A 19,087-nucleotide genomic window follows, 5' to 3' on the forward strand; every position below is an offset into this window, starting at 1 on the left:
TGTTAAAAATATAATATTAAAAATAAATTCAAAATTCGCCAACGGAGTCTAAACAAGAGTTGTAGAGCATAATCTCACCTACGCGTGAATATAAAGAACGTCAAAAACGGAGCTTGTATGCAGGATATATGAATTTCTGAAGTTCGGGTCACGAAACCCCATGCTGTCAGGTGACTCACGAGGTGAACAAAAAAACTCACGAGGTGAGTTGCTAGACTGACCCTTCCGGAGCAAGTTAACGAGTGACGCATGCCATGAGCAAAGCGGGACCAAACTCACGACGTGAGTTATGAAAAACTCACGAGGTGAAAGTCAAAATTGTGACTATATATAGAAATCTAAGCCTTTCGAGTTTGGTTGCTCAACCCCATCCTCTCTCCTACTTCTACACACTATTAAGCCCTTCTAAACCACCCCGAAGCACCGATAACACCCCTCGCACACTACGCGAGTCCCGACGCTCCGAATCTCCCGAGAAACTAACTTCTTTCCAGTCGAAGTGCTGCCCGCGTGAAGCTCGTTTCTTCACCAGAAAACTCGCGGTTACGTCAAGAACGATCCTTCTTAGAAACGAAACGCTGCTCGATTCACCACTTATCAGGTGAGTTCATACCCCTATCACTAAGTTTTCAAATGCTTTTTAAATGCTTTTCAACACTTTTAAGGGGGGGAATACAAGTAAACACACGGTTAAACTCGTGTGAAACACCAATCTTTTGCTATACTTTTCGTACTATTCTTTTAACTATCATATGAAGTTGTTATCATGCAAAACACCTCACAACACAACTTTACCCTCTTGGGATACAATATGTTTTATAAATAGAAATATGTTTTATTTATACGTTTGCACACTACATCATATCAAGGTTAACCATTTCAACTATAACATGATGCTTTTACAAGAAAACTCAGCTCATCATTTCGCCTTTGTAACACGGTAGAAAAAGGGAATCATTTCATACAAACGATTTTTCATCATATTACTCGTGAACTTGTTGTTAGCTATCATGTGATGTCATATGGCTTTGTTTGTACCAAATGAAAGTCCCCACCTATAACCAGAGTCTCTTGGAGGGAGAGCGTGACAAGTGTGTGTAGATCTATACGGGGCTGACGACTCCGCACCCTGACTGTTAGCTACAGTCCCCGGGGTGACAAATGTCAACATTAGGTACTGCGTCTAGTATGGTTATGAGGACCTCACAACACGCGGAAACAATGACTCATGCACGTAGTAATACATAAATCAATCATGCTCGGGGGGTAATAACTATATTATAGGGTATTATCAGCATGTTCAGAATTCAGGATAAACACTTCCACAACTAGTTTTACTTAATAATAAAACTATACATCTTCATTTCTAAGCATAGCATATTTGCTTACGATTTTCGGTCTTGGACATTAGAGACTGCATGTTACTTTAGGAAAATAAGGGATTTTCATGTATCCAAAACAATCAACTAATAGGAAAATAAGGGATTTTCCTGGTGCAACTATTTACAATTCACAACGCGAACTTTATAAATCTTCATTTCTAAGCATGGCATATTTGCTTATAGGTTACAGTCTTGGTCATTTAAGAGTGCATCTCATTTAGGAAAATATAGGATTTTCCTGGTTCAAACATTCACTTTATACAACAATGATTCACAACCCACTTTATAAGAAAATATTGGATTTTCTAGAAAACATACACGAACTTTCGAATGGCATACATTTTATCAAAACACTACTTATGAACTCACCAACTTAAATGTTGACACTTTTTCTTTGAAATAACTTGTATTCTCAGGAAATCGCTAAACCAGGTTAGCAACTGCTTTTGAAGACTTACGCTCAGGCGTTAGTTTAATCTTTTGGATATCATATTGTAATTGACTTTTGCAAACATGTAATACTACAATCATGTAAACTTTTCAATTATGTATATGATGGTCGTGTGTACTTTCTTTACTATTCAATTGTTATGATACTGAACATGACGTCCTCCGCCACCGAACGTTTCCGCCGTTCAGGTTTGGGGGTGTGACATACCCAGCCAAGAATACACACTTGAGGTGAGTTCATACCCCTACATTTTCACGATTTTTCATTGTTTAAGGGTGGGAATACAAGTAAAACACATGGAATCTTGTGTTTATATCTAAACTATTTCAAATAGTTACAATTGTCGTTTTTACCAAAGATGTATATATATATATATATATATATATATATATATATATATATATATATATATAATTAAGATTTAACAGGCTTAGAATTGATGATTCCGCTTTACTTCATGTTCCTTGTTTGGTTGTGGGCTTAGGGTAAAATCATTTATTCGACTGTCTTTTAAATCGTAATTATATATGCCTTATACATATAAGTATTCAAATTATTTCAACACGTTAAACAAAAAGAATATTTTGGCAACTTATTTTATTATCGTTTGTGCAAAAACGTTAAATTTCACGGGATACTTTTATCACAAATTTACGAATATAAACATGCAAACTTGTTTAAAAATACAAAGGTTTTCATTTCAACAGAACATACATTAAACTATAATAGGTATAGTTTATGGAACATACGTACTATTTTACTTAATTCGGAATACAATACAAAAATGATCATATAAACTATAATAGGTATAGTTTATGAGACATATCATTTTAGTAGTCAAGGATACGATACAGAAACAATTATATAAAAGTATAATTATTTACACTACGATTACACTATGAAAGGAGACATACATATAGTTTATTCATTACAAAAATGGCTTTTCGTTATTCTACACATAACCGTCAATATAGCTTTGTGAGACATACTTCAAGTACTTATCTAAGTGCCAGCGAAAGCCCTGAAATTACAACCAGAGTGTCTTGGAGGGAGAGCGTGAGACTTGTGTATAGATCTATAAGGGACTGACAATCCCGCACCTAAATTGTTAGCTACAGTTAGGCCAGCAGGCCTGGGGTGACAAATGTCGTACCAACTCTTCCACCTGAAGAACGTCGTATTCAGGCCATCTTAAGTCATTAAGCATGCTTATAATAACTCACAATTTGGTATTAACAATACGATTAGTGTACGAATACGTAAACAACTTCAAATAGTTTAATTAAATAATAAAACTACAATACAATGTTTTACAGTACAGCTGGTGGATCCAGGCGCATACAAGTACAAATATAGAATACTATTTCCAGTAAATAGAAATTTATATTTCAGGGAAACATTCATTTTCATATGGTTTTTATTTAATAATAAAACTATGTTATACTATTTCAGAGTACAACAATACTTATATGTTTCGGTCTTAAGGTACTAAGACTACAATTCATTTACAACAGAAATATATTTGATTTTCTGAAAGAACATATGTACATTTTCAAGGAACAAATGACAGACTTCTAATACAAACATGTTTATGAACTCACCAAATTAATTGTTGACACTCTTTTCAAAACTACTTGTATATTCTCAGGAAATCAGTAAACATGTATCCATAGGTTTTGAGAAGACGGAGCATCATAAAGTCACGTCTTTTAGTTTTTGCTATATACTTTTGGTGTCAAGTATTCAATGATTTGAACACAAATGTAAAAGCTATACATTATTAATATAATGGTAGTTGTGCTTTGATTACTATTATACAATTGTTGTGATACTATACATGACGTTATCCGCCCCCGAACGTTTTTGTCGTTCTAGTTTGGGGGTGTGACAGATTGGTATCAGAGCATTGTTTATAGTGAACTAAGTATATTAAACCACACAAGATATACAACTATAAATACATTGGGGCTGAAACGCTCTGACTAAAAGTATAATTTTAAAATATAAGTATTTTATCATAAGTATACGAACATGCATACATACCAGAAACAGTATCACAGTAAGAACTATATAAAAGAATTTAGATGTTGGACACTGCAGTTAAGCCTAGATAGTTATATAATCATATCTGGGATAAATATAGCCTGATCAACTATATTTATTTGAGATACGACCAACATGTGTTTAGGAATGATTGTGGTGTTGCAACAAGTCTAAAACTTACCAACTCTATATACAACAGGAACTCTAGAACCAAACATAAAGATAAATACCATAGGAGTATTTTATGGCACTATAACATTAGACCAACAATATTTAGGCCTCGATAGTTATATGAACTAATAGTCGAGAAGGGCCTTTTTACCAGAATCAATCATATGAAAACAAAGGACTCTTGCTGGTAGATCTATAATTGCTAAGTGTATACGTTAGGGTTATATATAATTAAGATTTTATAGATTTAGAATTTGTGATTTCGCTTTACTTCCTGTTCCTTTTTTGGTTGTGGACTTAGAGTAGGATCACTTATTCGAAAGTCTATTTGATCTTGATTATATACAAATTGTATACACTATGTGATTATAGGAGGACCCAATATAAGTCACACTATACAAATTCATTAGAAGTGTTGCTATAAATTTCATAAACTGAAATTGCGATTGTTTACTTATTTTAGTAGACTTCTACTGTAAATCGTTGATAGAACACTATAAAGCTTAGGATATGATGCTTCTAGAACTAAGATATATCTTGTTCAATATCACCTGACTCATGACCACTATAGAGGACTTATCGTCACTTCCTCTTTAAACCTTATAGAAAAAGATGACGCCACGTAAATCAAACAGGTGTTTCAACAACACACCACCAACTCCACCACCGCCACCACCTCCACAGTACGACTCTGCTGTTTTCCAAGCAGTAGTAACAGCCGCCGTAGCAGCAGCCATGAAACAAATCAGCGCAAGTGGTGCTAGTGGGGCGGGTAGTGGTGCCAACACTTCTAACCACGGAGAAAGCCACGGACACATAAGGGAGTGTTCGTATAAAGACTTCACAAATGCCAAACCAAAGTCTTTTGACAGCACCGAAGGTGTCATTGCTCTAACACGCTGGTTCGAGAAGACAGAATCAGTGTTTGAAATCTTTGTGTCCCCCGAAGCTAGCAAAGTCAAATTTACAGCATACACATTCATGGATAGAGCCCTCTCTTGGTGGAACGGTTAAGTCAAGTCGTGGACTCTCCCAATAGCCAATACCATGAATTGGGAAGACTTAATGATTCTGATGCTGGCAAAATACCGCCCGAGGGGCGAGGTGCAGAAGCCAGAGCAAGAGCTCTGGGGTCTGATGATGAAGGACTCTGACATTGCTGCTTACACTGCCAGATTTAGTGACCTGGCTATATTATGTCCTGGGATGGTCACCCCAGAAAGTAAGAAAGTGGAAAGATGCATCAGGGGACTATCGCCTTAAATTTAAGGAAACGTAATAGCTGCAAACCCACTTACTTTCGATAGTGCGAAGCGTCTGGAACAAACCCTCGTTGATCATGGAGTTCGCCAAGGCTTCATGACAACCATTCCTGAGCAACCTAAAGAGAGTGGCAACAGAAAGAAGTTCTGGAACAAAAGGAAGGTGCCAATCGTCACACGAGTCCTCAAAGAAGCAACAAACTGTGGCAACTCATGCGTCTACTGTTCCTGTTTGTATTCCTACCAATGTTTCTGCTACTCCAGCACCCCCGAATCGATATGTTGGAACCCTGCCAAAGTGTAACAAGTGCAACTTCCATCATATGGGAGCTTTCCGAGAAATGCACTGCAAAAACTGCAAGAAAAAGGGGCACACCGCCCTTTTCTATACAGCACCAGCACAACCAATCACCCAAGTCGTCGGTGTTGGTGTAATCCAGGCTTGTTATGGGTGTGGTGAAACAGGAAACTTCACGAGATTGTCCTAGAGAAAATAATGTTGGCGGTGTGGGAAGGTTATTGGCAATATGTCACGAAGAATCAATAGCATATCCTACTGTGGTTACAGGTACGTTTCTCCTCAACAATTCCTATGCATGCATTCTTTTCGATAGTGGTGCGGAGAAAAGTTTCGTGAGCCATAAATTTAAACACTTACTTAAACAAAATCCGTAATCACTAAATGTGACAACCCAAAAAATTTTGCCTTGTAAAGTCAGTACAATCAACCTTAAGTCAGACTCATTCTTGCTATCTTTTAGCACTGTTTAGATTCTGTTTGAGTGTTCTAAGCCTAGTACATTCAAGGAATGAGTGTTAGGAAGTACCTGCTAGAGTCACTGTACAACATTGAAGCCTTAAACGCCACCAAAAGGAGTTCACGGCCATAACACATGAGTTTACGGCCGTAAACTCAAGGTTGGCCGTGAAGTCCCCCCTTAAGTCTCATTTCCTTCACTTTTCTTTCATTCTTACACTTTCAAGTCAAGACCATCCATTCTCTCTCAAGTATCATCAAGCCTTTCATCCTAGATCTTCAAAAACATACGTGTTTCTTCCATCTTTGAGTTGTTATTCTTCTTAATCATGTATCATCCTTTGATTCCATCCATAAAAATCAACTCTTTTGTCTAGATCTCCATAATCATCATGTTTCACCAAGAACACACACTTGTTCTTGGTGGTCGAAATCTCCTCAAAGGCCCTCAAAAGTGTGAGTATCCGTCTATCATCTAGTTAGACATGTTAAACACTAGATCATAGTCTTGAAACATCATCAATCTCATAAAATTCAATAGTTTACGGCCATAAACTCTTGGTTATGGCCGTAAACCCTTGTTTTGGTCATGTCTTGAGCCTTAAACACTTCTAGACAAGTGCTATCCATTAGAACACTTGAACCTTTAAAACCTCTTTCCTTTAAAACCCAAAATGACACCATTCGGAGTGTTTACGGCCGTACACACTTGGTGTGGCTGTAAACACCTCAAAACCTTCTAAAAAGTTAGTTTTGCTCATCCTCTTATTGAACAGTAGTCCCACAAGCTTCCCTATCATTAAATCACCCTCTTGTGCACATTTTACCATAAGTTTACGGCCGTAAACTCCATGGCCGTAAACCCATGGTCGTAAACACCAATTGGTGGCCATAAACATCCCTTTGATGAATCACTTGTGATTCTAACACTTGGTCCAAGTGTTTCCTAGTCCCTAAAGGTGTTTCCTTGCATGTGGTTGCTTCTAAACACTATATTCATGCCAATATATGTCATTTAGGACTCGTTTGTGTCTCGGGACTTCATTCGTGGAACTTTTCATCCTTACGCGCATATTCGTTTGAATCACCCACATAAGGTGAGTTCATACCCCTAATCAATCTTTTAAACTGTTTTAAATGCTTTTAAGGAGAGGGGGGGGGGGAATACAAGTTGAACACAATTGATAATTGTGTAAATGTTTGTTATAAACATCTTCAAAGGTTGCTTATGTTTTATAGGTGATCAAAACATTTCAAAAACTCTTTTTAAAGTTAAGTTACTTTATAGTTTATAAAACTCCATTTTTAAAGTACAATCATAACTTAGTAGATAAATAAGTCTTTTCAATAACAGTTCAAGTAAACATACTAGTAAACTATAGTAGGTATAGTTTAGGGGTTCAGTTCATACTAGATGCTAGAACATACTATAAAGAGAATCAGGGAGGTAGATACAATACACGATAACATAGAGATCATGCTATAAAGAGAAACAGGGAGGAAGATACAATACGCGATAACAGAAAGAACATACTAAGATACTATAACAGAAAGAACGTATTAAATGCTATAGCAGGAGAACAATACAGGATCTAATTATACCAATAATCACTAACTCGTTTTTCTAAACAAAAGGTGATAGTAAAATTGGGTATACATGATCATATAACTTTAATGTGAATTTACACGGCCAAGCAATTTGTTTGCGGAAGTCGCGTTTGGTCCCCAGAATCTCTTGTAGGGAGAGCGTATAGTGTGGGTACTATCTATCCCATTATGACCTTAATAAAACAAACATGTTTTAAGGTAATCAGTACGTCAGGATGTCAATTCAAAACACAGCTGTGTGCTTACATTTTCCCGTTACTTTCAAATTGTGACAGTTCCACTTGAAAGTTAATGCAAACTATTTTCGAGTTGAGATAGTTATAAACTAGGGAAAACTTACATCTTTTCAAACTACAAGTAGAACAGTCGAGTCTAGTACATTAAGTAGAGAGGGGCCTATAATGCTAACTTTATGATTCCCTAGTTTATACATCAGGAATATATATTAATCGGATCCGACAGATAGTAGGATGTGTGCTTTCCGCTTCATTTCCTGTTTCTTGTTTGGTTGTGGGCTTAGAGCATATTCACCGAGCCTACTATCTCTCTGATCTTAGCTATATATATGTTCCGTATACACCAAGTAATCATAAGGGCTACCAGGTATGGGTCAGGTCCAAAGACACTAGTTCAATGCACAGTTTTCTAGTACAAAATATACTTTTCAAATAGAACATTTGCTATACAAAAGTAGAAACTTACCGGTAAAAGGGTTTAATCCATTTTATTAAACCAGTATAACTTAAAGGACCTTAGGTGGTTAATTCTATAATACCATAGTTTATACATCAGGGTTATATATAATTAATACCCGATAGGTTGTTGGATGTGTGCTTTCCGCCTCATTTCCTGTTCCTTGTTTGGTTGTGGGCTTAGGGTAGATTCACACAATTAACTATCTATTCGATATTAGATTATATATAGCTAGTATAAACTAAGTGATTATAGAAGGAACCACTGTGGTTACTATCTTACTAAAAGAAATAAGGGTTTTCTTAAAGAATCTTTTCATCAAATATAAAGGAACTATTACAGTTAACTCCGTGAGTACCAAGTGAATATGCAAGGGTTATATACAACGATGATCTAACAAACAATGGGATGTGTGCTTTCCGCCTCATTTCCTGTTCCTTGTTTGGTTGTTGGCTTAGGGCAGATACACACAACCGATTGTTTGTTTACTCTGGGTTTTATATAACTTGTATCCATTTAGTACTCATAGAAAGGATTGTAGAGTCATTCTTACTTATCTTTCATCAAAGCAGGAAATATAGGATTTTCTGGAGGAACAGGCGAACTTTTCTAAACAGAACTTACAATTTACTACAATTTACTTACATCACTAAAATTTTATGAACTCACCAGCTTAAATGCTGATCTACTCTTTCAAAATAACTTGTATTCTCAGGAGACCAGTAGACAGGTACGCGTACTGGGATTCAGAAGATGGGGCAGTATAGCTTCATGTTTTATTTTGTTATTTACTTTGTATTCTATGTTGTGTGAACACATACTTTGTAAACACTTTCTTTCAAATGAAATGGTTGTTTATTACTTTGATTACTATGATGCATGTCTTGTGATACTAAACATGACGTCCTCCACCCCCGAATGTTTCCGTCGTTCTGGTTTTGGGGTGTGACAGGTTGGTATCAGAGCATTGTTTATAGTGAGCTAAGTATATCAACCGATAAAAGATATACAACTATAAATACAATGGGGCCGAAGTACTCTGGATAATAATATATTTTAAATATATAACGATACCTTATAAAAGTATACATACGTGCTTATACATATATACAAACTAGAACAAGTATCACAGGAAGAACAGAACAGAAGTATTTTTCCAGGTTGAACACTGCGGTCAAACCTGGACAGTTATGTAATCATAGCTAGGATCAATATACCCTGATCAACTATATTCATTCGAGATGTGACCGAGATGTGTTTGGGAGTGATGTCGTATTGCAACAGTCTTAAAACTTACCTAACTCTATTCAAGGGAATTCTTGATCAGAACATAAAGTTAAAATACTATAGGAGTATTTTAGGCACTATATATATAACTTATGTGATAACTTAAAAGACCCTTACAGACAGGTCTACAATCTTGCAAGGTATACTCCCACAGTTTTATATAATTTGGATTTTATAGACTTAGAATTTGTGATCTACGCTTCACTACCTGTTCCTTGTTTGGTTGTGGTTTCGGAGTAGGATCACTTATTCGAAGGTCTATTTAATCTTAAATTATATACAACTTGTATACATTGTACAATTATAGGAGGACTCTGTAAGGATCACCCCATAATGTTTCACTTAAATCTCATAGATTCTTTAGACACTTCCATTCTCGCACGACAAACCCAGATAGGTGTAACCACTTCCTCATAGCAGTCAACAGAAGAGTCAAGGAGGAACAAGAGCAAGTTCATGAGAAGCTTTTCAAAGAAGGATCAGCCGAAGTAACCATAACGTCTTATGCGTCACACTAATAAATAATAATCTTGTAGAACTTCAGGTTTGGGGGTGTGACATACCCAGCCAAGAATACACACTTGAGGTGAGTTCATACCCCTACATTTTCACGATTTTTCATTGTTTAAGGGTGGGAATACAAGTAAAACACAAGGAATCTTGTGTTTATATCTAAACTATTTCAAATAGTTACAATTGTCGTTTTTACCAAAGATATATATATATATATATATATATATATATTAACAGGCTTAGAATTGATGATTCCACTTTACTTCATGTTCCTTGTTTGGTTGTGGGCTTAGGGTAAAATCATTTATTCGATTGTCTTTTAAATCATAATTATATATGCCTTACACATATAAGTATTCAAATTATTTCAACACGTTAAACAAAAAGAATATTTTTGCAACTTATTTTATTATCGTTTGTGCAAAAACGTTAAATTTCACGGGATACTTTTATCACAAATTTACGAATATAAACATGCAAAGTTGTTTAAAAATACAAAGGTTTTCATTTCAACAGAACATACATCAAAACTATAATAAGTATAGTTTATGGAACATACATACTATTTTACTTAATTCTGAATACAATACAAAAATGATCATATAAACTATAATAGGTATAGTTTATGAGACATATCATTTTAGTAGTCAAGGATACGATACCGAAACAATTATATAAAAGTATAATTATTTACACTACGATTACACTATGAAAGGAGACATACATATAGTTTATTCATTACAAAAATGGCTTTTCGTTATTCTACACATAACCGTCAATATAGCTTTGTGAGACATACTTCAAGTACTTATCTAAGTGCCAACGAAAGCCCTGAAATTATAACCAGAGTCTCCTGGAGGGAGAGCGTGACACTTGTGTATAGATCTATAAGGGACTGACAATCCCACACCTAAATTGTTAGCTACAGTTAGGCCAGCAGGCCTGGGGTGACAAATGTCGTACCAACTCTTCCACCTGAAGAACGTCGTATTCAGGCCATCTTTAGTCATCAAGCATGCTTATAATAACTCACAATTTGGTATTAACAATACGATTAGTGTATGAATACGTAAACAACTTCAAATAGTTTAATTAAATAATAAAACTACAATACAATGTTTTACAGTACAGCTGGTGGATCCAGGCGCATACAAGTACAAACATAGAATACTATTTCCAGTACAGAGAAACTTACATTTCAGGGAAACATTCATTTTCATATGGTTTTTATTTAATAATAAAACTATGTTATACTATTTCAGAGTACAACAATACTTATATGTTTCGGTCTTAAGGTACTAAGACTACAATTCATTTACAACAGAAATATATTTGATTTTCTGAAAGAACATATTTACATTTTCAAGGAACAAATGACAGACTTCTAATACAAACATGTTTATGAACTCACCAAATTAATTGTTGACACTCTTTTCAAAACTACTTGTATATTCTCAAGAAATCAGTAAACATGTATCCACAAGTTTTGAGAAGACGAAGCATCATAAAGTCACATCTTTTAGTTTTTGCTATATACTTTTGGTGTCAAGTATTCAATTATTTGAACACAAATGTAAAAGCTATACATTATTAATATAATGGTAGTTGTGCTTTGATTACTATTATACAATTGTTGTGATACTATACATGACGTTATCCGCCCCCGAACGTTTTTTTCGTTCTAATTTAGGGGTGTGACAGATTGGTATCAGAGCATTGTTTATAGTGAACTAAGTATATTAAACCACACAAGATATACAACTATAAATACATTGGGGCTGAAATGCTCTGACTAAAAGTATAATTTTAAAATATAAGTATTTTATCATAAGTATACGAACATGCATACATACCAGAAGCAGTATCACAGTAGGAACTATATAAAAAAATTTAGATGTTGGACACTGCAGTTAAGTCTAGATAGTTATATAATCATATATGGGATAAATATAGCCTGATCAACTATATTTATTTTAGATACGACCAACATGTGTTTAGGAATGATTGTGGTGTTGCAACAAGTCTAAAACTTACCAACTCTATATACAACAAGAACTCTAGAACCAAACATAAAGATAAAATACTATAGGAGTATTTTATGGCACTATAACATTAGGACAACAATATTTAGGCCTCGATAGTTATATGAACTAATAGTCGAGAAGGGCCTTTTTACCAGAATCAATCATATGAAAACAAAGGACTCTTGTTGGTAGATCTATAATTGCTAAGTGTATACGTTAGGGTTATATATAATTAAGATTTTATAGATTTAGAATTTGTGATTTCGCTTTACTTCCTGTTCCTTTTTTGGTTGTGGACTTAGAGTAGGATCACTTATTCGAAAGTCTATTTGATCTTGATTATATACAAATTGTATACACTATGTGATTATAGGAGAACCCAATATAAGTCACACTATACAAATTCATTAGAAGTGTTGCTATAAATTTCATAAACTGAAATTGCGATTGTTTACTTATTTTTGTAGACTTCTACTGTAAATCGTTGATAGAACACTATAAAGCTTAGGATATGATGCTTCTAGAACTAAGATATATCTTGTTCAATATCACCTGACTCATGACCACTATAGAGGACTTATCGTCACTTCCTCTTTAAACCTTATAGAAAAAGATGACGCCACGTAAATCAAACAGGTGTTTCAACAACACACCACCAACTCCACCACCGCCACCACCTCCACAGTACGACTTTGCTGTTTTCCAAGCAGCAGTAACAGCCGCCGTGGCAGCAGCCATGAAACAAATCAGTGCAAGTGGTGCTAGTGGGGCGGGTAGTGGTGCCAACACTTCTAACCACGGAGAAAGCCACAAACACATAAGGGAGTGTTCCTATATAGACTTCACGAATGCAAAACCAAAGTTTTTTGACAGCACCGAAGGTGTCATTGCTCTAACACGCTGGTTCGAGAAGACAGAATCAGTGTTTGAAATCTTTGTGTCCCCCGAAGCTAGCAAAGTCAAATTTGCAGCATGCACATTTATGGATAGAGCCCTCTCTTGCTGGAACGGTTAAGTCAAGTCGTTGACTCTCCCAATAGCCAATACCATGAATTGGGAAGACTTAATGATTCTGATGCTGGCAAAATACCGCCCGACGGGCGAGGTGCAGAAGCCAGAGCAAGAGCTCTGGGGTCTGATGATGAAGGACTCTGACATTGCTGCTTACACTGCCAGATTTAGTGACCTGGCTATATTATGTCCCGGGATGGTCACCCCAGAAAGTAAGAAAGTGGAAAGATACATCAGGGGACTATCTGCTTAAATTCAAGGAAACGTAATAGCTGCAAACCCATGGCCGTAAACACCAATTGGTGGCCATAAACATCCCTTTGATGAATCACTTATGATTCTAACACTTGGTCCAAGTGTTTCCTAGTCCCTAAAGGTGTTTCCTTGCATGTGGTTGCTTCTAAACACTATATCCATGCCAATATATGTCATTTAGGACTCGTTTGTGTCTCGGGACTTCATTCGTGGAACTTTTCGTCCTTACGTGCATATTCGTTTGAATCACCCACATAAGGTGAGTTCATACCCGTAATCAATCTTTTAAACTGTTTTAAATGCTTTTAAAGGGGGGGGATACAAGTTGAACACAATTGATAATTGTGTAAATGTTTGTTATAAACATCTTCAAAGTTGCTTATGTTTTATAGGTGATCAAAACATTTCAAAAACTCTTTTTAAAGTTAAGTTACTTTATAGTTTATAAAACTCCATTTTTAAAGTACAATCATAACTTAGTAGATAAATAAGTCTTTTCAATAACAGTTCAAGTAAACATACTAGTAAACTATAGTAGGTATAGTCTAGGGGTTCAGTTCATACTAGATGCTAGAATATACTATAAAGAGAATCAGGGAGGTAGATACAATACACGATAACATAGGGATCATGCTATAAAGAGAAACGGGGAGGAAGATATAATACGCGATAACAGAAAGAACATACTAAGATACTATAACAGAAAGAACATACTAAATGCTATAGCAGGAGAACAATACATGATCTAATTATACCAATAATCACTAACTCATTTTTCTAAACAAAAGATGATAGTAAAATTGGGTATACATGATCATATAACTTTAATGTGAATTTACACGGCCTAGCAATTTGTTTGCGGAAGTCGCGTTTGGTCCCCAAAATCTCTTGCAGGGAGAGCGTATAGTGTGGGTACTATCTATCACATTATGACCTTAATAAAACAAACATGTTTTAAGGTAATCAGTACGTCAGGATGTCAATTCAAAAGACAGCTGTGTGCTTATATTTTCCCATTACTTTCAAATTGTGACAGTTCCACTTGAAAGTTAATGCAAAATATTTTCGAGTTAAGATAGTTATAAACTAGGGAAAACTTACATCTTTTCAAACTACAAATAGAACAGTCGAGTCTAGTACATTCAGTAGAGAGGGGCCTATAATGCTAACTTTATGATTCCCTAGTTTATACATCAGGAATATATATTAATCGGATCCGACAGATAGTAAGATGTGTGCTTTCCGCTTCATTTCCTGTTCCTTGTTTGGTTGTGGGCTTAGAGCAGATTCACCCAGCCTACTATCTCTCTGATCTTAGCTATATATATGTTCCGTATACACCAAGTAATCATAAGGGGTACTAGGTATGGGTCAGGTCCAAAGACACTAATTCAATGCACAGTTTTCTAGTACAAAATATACTTTTCAAATAGAACATTTGCTATACAAAAGTAGAAACTTACCGGTAAAAGGGTTTAATCCATTTTATTAAACCAGTATAACTTAAAGGACCTTAGGTGGTTAATTCTATAATACCATAGTTTATACATCAGGGTTATATATAATTAATACCCGATAGGTAGTTGGATGTGTGCTTTCCGCCTCATTTCCTGTTCCTTGTTTGGTTGTGGGCTTATGGTAGATTCACACAATTAACTATCTATTCGATATTAGCTTATATATAGCTAGTATAAACTAAGTGATTATAGAAGGAACCACTGTGGTTACTATCTTACTAAAAGAAATAAGGGTTTTCTTAAAGAATCTTTTCATCAAATATAAAGGAACTATTATAGTTAACTCCGTCAGTACCAAGTGAATATGCAAGGGTTATATACAACGATGATCTAACAAACAATGGGATGTGTGCCTTCCGCCTCATTTCCTGTTCCTTGTTTGGTTGTGGGCTTAGGGCAGATACACACAACCGATTGTTTGTTTACTCTGGGTTTTATATAACTTGTATCCATTTAGTACTCATAGAAAGGATTGTAGAGTCATTCTTACTTATCTTTCATCAAAGCAGGAAATATAGGATTTTCTGGAGGAACAGGCGAACTTTTCTAAACAGAACTTACAATTTACTACAATTTACTTACATCACTAAAATTTTATGAACTCACCAGCTTAAATGCTGATCTACTCTTTCAAAATAACTTGTATTCTCAGGAGACCAGTAGACAGGTACGCGCACTGGGATTCAGAAGATGGGGCAGTATAGCTTCATGTCTTATTTTGTTATTTACTTTGTAGTCTATGTTATGTGAACACATACTTTGTAAACACTTTCTTTCAAATGAAATGGTTGTTTATTACTTTGATTACTATGATGCATGTCTTGTGATACTAAACATAACGTCCTCCACCCCCGAATGTTTCCGTCGTTCCGGTTTTGGGGTGTGACAGGTTAGTATCAGAGCATTGTTTATAGTGAACTAAGTATATCAACCGATAAAAGATATACAACTATAAATACAATGGGGCCGAAGTACTCTGGATAATAATATATTTTAAATATATAACGATACCTTATAAAAGTATACATACGTGCTTATACATATATACATACTAGAACAAGTATCACAGGAAGAACAGAACAGAAGTATTTAAAGGTTGAACACTGCGGTCAAACCTGGACAGTTATGTAATCATAGCTAGGATCAATATACCTTGATCAACTATATTCATTCGAGATGTGACCGACATGTGTTTGGGAGTGATGTCGTATTGCAACAGTCTTAAAACTTACCTAACTCTATTCAAGGGAATTCTTGATCAGAACATAAAGTTAAAATACTATAGGAGTATTTTAGGCACTATATATATAGCTTATGTGATAACTTAAAAGACCCTTACAGATAGGTCTACAATCTTGCAAGGTATACTCCCACAGTTTTATATAATTTGGATTTTATAGACTTAGAATTTGTGATCTACACTTCACTACCTGTTCCTTGTTTGGTTGTGGTTTCGGAGTAGGATCACTTATTCGAAGGTCTATTTAATCTTAAATTATATACAACTTGTATACATTGTACAATTATAGGAGGATTCTGTAAGGATCACCCCATAATGTTTCACTTAAATCTCATAGATTCTTTAGACACTTCCATTCTCGCACGACAAACCCAGATAGGTGTAACCACTTCCTCATAGCAGTCAACAGAAGAGTCAAGGAGGAACAAGAGCAAGTTCATGAGAAGCTTTTCAAAGAAGGATCAGCCGAAGTAACCAGAACGTCTTATGCGTCACACTAATAAATAATAATCTTGTAGAACTTCAGGTTTGGGGGTGTGACATACCCAGCCAAGAATACACACTTGAGGTGAGTTCATACCCCTACATTTTCACGATTTTTCATTGTTTAAGGGTGGGAATACAAGTAAAACACAAGGAATCTTGTGTTTATATCTAAACTATTTCAAATAGTTACAATTGTCGTTTTTACCAAAGATATATATATATATATATATATATATATATATATATATATATATATATATATATATATATATATATATATATATATATATATTAACAGGCTTAGAATTGATGATTCCGCTTTACTTCATGTTCCTTGTTTGGTTGTGGGCTTAGGGTAAAATCATTTATTCGACTGTCTTTTAAATCGTAATTATATATGCCTTATACATATAAGTATTCAAATTATTTCAACACGTTACACAAAAAGAATATTTTTGCATGGGAGTGTTCATACAAGGACTTCATGAACTGGTAGCGGTACCCACTTAGCCAACCCCGGAGATTCTCATGGACACCCAAGGGAGTGTTCATACAAGGACTTCATGAACTGCAAACCTAATTCCTCCAATGGAAATGGTGGAGTCATTGCCCTGATGAGATGGTTCGAGAAAATAGATTCGTTCTTCGAAATCTGTTCGTGCCCAGAAGGGAGCAAAGTGAAGTTTGCTGCCTGCACCTTCTTCGACAGAGCCCTGACATGGTGGAAAAGCCATGTTAAGTCACTGACCCTATCAGTGGCTAACTCAATAGGTTGGTAAAACCTAAAAGAGTTAATGCTAGAAGAATACGGCCCGTTGGGCGAAGTTCAAAAGCTGGAACAAGAACTATGGGAGCTAACGATGGTCGGCTCAGACATAGTGGCATACACTGACAGGTTCAGCGACCTAGCAGCACTATGCCCCGGGATTGTTACGCCGGAGAGCAAGATTCTTGAAAGATAGCGCTTTCAGCTTGAGGAGGCTTCATGAAAAGATTCTTGAAAGATAGCGCTTTCAGCTTCAGAATCTTCAGAGAGAATATCAGAGAGAACTAATCTTCTGGATCACTTCAGCAGGTACAAGATAGCAACAAATTGATTGAGGAGTCTTCAATGCAACTTGTCACATAATCTTCAAGAACATCTTGACCTTGCTTCTAGGGTTGAAGGATTGAATGTTGAAAGAACAATATTCATTTCTTGCTCCTTCGAATGAGAATTCTTCAATGCTCACGGATAAAGCCTTGGCTCTGAAATCACGATACAGTCTCCATGAGTCTCATCTACATCTGAATTCACTTTTCAAGACAAAACAAAACTAAAAGAAAACTTAGTAAACAATATTTTTTTGGATTTTTCATATTTTCTAAAAATTAAAATAGAAATAACACTATTTTTGGATTTTTAATTTTCTGATTTTGTTCGATTTTTTAATTTTCTGATTTTTGTTTGATTTTTGAATTTTTTTTTTAATTCCCCCCCTAAATTTGTGCATAGAGGAAAACTATGAACAAATTTAACAAAAACAAAATTATTTAGGATCAAAGTTGTCAAGCAATCCAATATCGTTTATCAGCACACGCCTGCATGTCTAGATCTGGTCAATCACCGGTATTGTGGTCCGCTTAAACACAAAGGATGTTGACAGATTTGAACAGATTATAGGTGACAAATCATGGTGATATATATTCCTAAATGGACATTTAGCTGACGACGACCAAGGATATTGTTGTCCACTTAAATTAAGCAGCAAGATCTACATACAACCTATTAAATGGTTCAATTTTAGATGTACTAGAACGTGTTTCCCACTTCCCGATATACCCCGGTAATCAAGAACTTCCAAAGAACTCCTTACTTTAGGTGAGTATTCAATCATTAAGAAAGAAGTCAGATATAGAAGTTCATATGTTGTATCCCAGGTCGGATGTCTTCCAATCACACAGAGGCAACAACATATGACTAACATAGATAGAGGGATTGAGAGGTAGAATGTTGCATATGCTGTGTCCCAGGTCGGATCTTCCGATCACGCAGAGGGGACAGCATATGGCTAACAGATAGAAATAATTGCATAGAAAAAGAGGTGCGTAGAATTAGAGTTGCATATGTTGAATTCCAGGTCGGATATATTCCAATCACACAAAGGTAGCAACATATGACTAATAGATAGAACGCAAGAAAATAATTTCCTACATACCTACTTTATCAGACCCCCCTAGTTTCCCTATCAAAACCGGAATTAAGGACATGAGTCCATACATCAAGGAAATGTTGAGCCACAGTTCTAGATAATTAACTCTTAGTGTATCTCGCAGGCTCCCATGTTTATCTCACTGCTCAATCTACCCGAGCATCGTATGGTCAGTCCAAATGAAACTATATAAGT

This window comes from Lactuca virosa, chromosome 2 (assembly GCF_052849685.1).
Source record: "Lactuca virosa cultivar CGN04683 chromosome 2, Lactuca_virosa_CGN04683_v6, whole genome shotgun sequence".
NCBI classification, from domain to species: Eukaryota; Viridiplantae; Streptophyta; class Magnoliopsida; order Asterales; family Asteraceae; genus Lactuca; species Lactuca virosa.